Below are 2500 nucleotides of genomic sequence, written 5' to 3' on the forward strand. Positions count from 1 at the left end.
TGATATGTACTACTGCGCGTCATTTTTCTCGCAAAAAAAAGGATAGCCCAGAACAATAATTGTGTTGCAAGGGTTAGTCCGCGGGACTTGTTTATTTTTTTTTTCTTCTTCTTTTTCTTTTTTCTTTCTTCTATTTAAGTTTTCTTTGTCTTCTTTCTTTCCTTTTTTTTTTATTCTTTCTTTTACCCTCCCCCTCCTCCTGCCGCCACTGTTTTTCTAATTCCTTTTTCTTTCCAGAGTCGAATGATATTTCACGATTATTTATCGCATAAACTTTGACAATTTCATTCACGAATTCTTTTTCTGAGCACATCGAATTGATCTTGGATCGAATTTCTGTTAAGATATATCGTTGGATTTGATCGAAATCGATAACGAAAAGTTTAGAAAACTTTTGATAGATTGGGAAATATTATGTTAAGGGATGTGAAAGATTCCAGATCGATTAGACAAAAGTGCTTAGATATGCGCCGAATAGTTTTGTGTCACTGATCCTATGACCGTAACCTCGATTAACCTCATTGCATTGCTTTCCTATTGATGCTTAAGTTTAGAGCTAACCTTGGCTCGGTAGACGAGACCTCCGAACTTGACTCGAATTTTAAATTCGATCTGTATCGCCCTTGAACTTGCGACGATTTAATGACACTGTGGTCTTCGTTGACACCAACCAGAGAACTCTATGCTTATATTACAATAAGATTTTTCATGAAAAGAAATGAGATCTTTTACGATCTTTGTATATCGATCGATTCAGTAAATTACCATTATTCTTTTATATTTAAAAATTTACCTCGTACACGTGATAGCTGAGATTTAGTTTTCTCTTTTGCCTCGATAAATCTTATCTGCGTTAAATAGTCTATATAAATACATACAAGGTTTAAGATAAGAGATAAAATTAATTACTATTTTTAATTAGTATAGATATTATTTGAATCCACGTTGAACGAAGAGTCCTGGTAATTCGAAGATGTAAGTTAAACGGCACAAACCGATTTAGCTTGCACATGCGTTACATAATCGTAGCCGTCATATTTACGCTTTCTTATTTTACATGGTGTAACTTATACGTACGAACGATCCTTTCTCTTCTCTTTAATAAGTAATAAGTATTTACTTGGAAATGAAAGAATATTTGTGTTTATCCTACGTTGTACTTCGATAAACAGAACTTAATAAGAAAAAGGAGAAATTTTAAGCCCTCCCTATATAATGATTACATAACGACAATACAGCAATGTCCTGTGAGCGTCTTAAAATACGCGCCAAGGAAATAGCCTAGCAGAAGCCTGAAAATAGCCGAGTGCGTCACACTCCATCAACGCCGCTTTAACCAATGGCGTCGCTCCACATGCTCTCTGCTTTTCGTTCCGTCGTCTGTTTTCCTGCGTCGCGATATCTCGATCTTAACCCCCTCTAATTTAATTTACGAAAAAGTCGCTCGCGAAAGGTCACAACAAAATTGGCGTATCTTATTTATATGAATTCGGACGTATTATAAGATATCGACAATTTCATTTCGTCGAAGAAAAAAGAATTCTCATCCGTAAAATCCGCCGTAAAATCAGACGTGCGCGTCGACTCATAACCGATGCGGCCCGACAGATGGCGCGGTAACGCGCGCGATGATTCGTCATTTGTCGTCGCTTTTAGTTAGACGGAAGCGGAGGTTTGGTTAGCAATTCGGGTTCGTACTTGTCAAGAAGAAAATGACGTGCACTTCGGATTTTAGTGAATGTGCCTCGTGATACGGGACGCGTTAATCAGAGAAAAAATAAAGTTTATCAATTCGTGATCTTCTTTGATTTTAAAGGCAAAGGAGATATTCTTCGTCTCTTATTCTCGCGCCTTCGAGTGAACTGTGAATCGTTTATGTCGCTCCTTCTTTTTCTCTCTCTCTCTTTCTCTCTCTTTTTCTCTGCCTATTCTTCTCTCTTTCTCTCTCTTTCCTTTCTTTCTCATAATCAAGATATATCTGTCTTTCTCTCTCCTGTTCCTAACTAACCTAAATACTCGTGAACCCGTAACGTGATTTTGTCGTGACACGTCGTCAACGAATACCTGAACTAGTTTATGGCGATCATTTTTTCTCCTCCGTATCCTAAAATCCATTCGAAAAGTGGAAGAAAGTCAAAGAGAAAATTGAATCGTTTAAACTGCTTTGTAATCGAAGACTTCCTTGTCTCGAGGTCGTTCTAACCTGGACCGAAAGCGTCTCGGCGCTCTTGTGAGGTGTGTGTACGCGTTTAGAATCCTTATCTTTTTCTTTTTTTCTTTCCTATCATATATTCTAGTTCCGTACGTTTGACCTTTCCTTGCTCTTTCATCTTCTCATTCTTTTTTTCCCGCATTTTTGCTTCATTTTATTTTATTTTAAAGCAGTATGTCAACCAGCAGTTAGTCACAGTGTCTTTATTCGTTTCATGGCAATACGCAAAATAATGTATCATATTTGAGTTATGTACTACTTATTTTTATTCTTTGATCATATAAAATT

At 36.8% G+C, this 2500-nt stretch overlaps 1 protein-coding gene across 5 annotated transcripts in view; it reads left to right on the plus strand.

The window, feature by feature from the left end:
• The window catches only part of SERCA (ATPase sarcoplasmic/endoplasmic reticulum Ca2+ transporting SERCA), a 38110-nt gene that overhangs the window by 2549 nt on the left and 33061 nt on the right, over window positions 1-2500 (plus strand). The window contains exon 1 of one of the 5 annotated variants that reach the window (XM_035884143.2): window positions 1-72. This exon is cut by the window's left edge and continues 86 nt beyond it. The exons of 3 other annotated variants lie outside the window; for them this stretch is intronic. The gene's annotated coding sequence lies outside the window, so the exon portion shown is untranslated. Of the gene's footprint in view, window positions 73-1650; window positions 2236-2500 lie in introns of those variants that run through there. One more of the 5 variants, XM_085655628.1, reaches the window with a different exon arrangement.

The sequence above is a fragment of the Vespa mandarinia genome, chromosome 3 (assembly GCF_050613455.1).
Source record: "Vespa mandarinia isolate Hongniang chromosome 3, ASM5061345v1, whole genome shotgun sequence".
NCBI classification, from domain to species: Eukaryota; Metazoa; Arthropoda; class Insecta; order Hymenoptera; family Vespidae; genus Vespa; species Vespa mandarinia.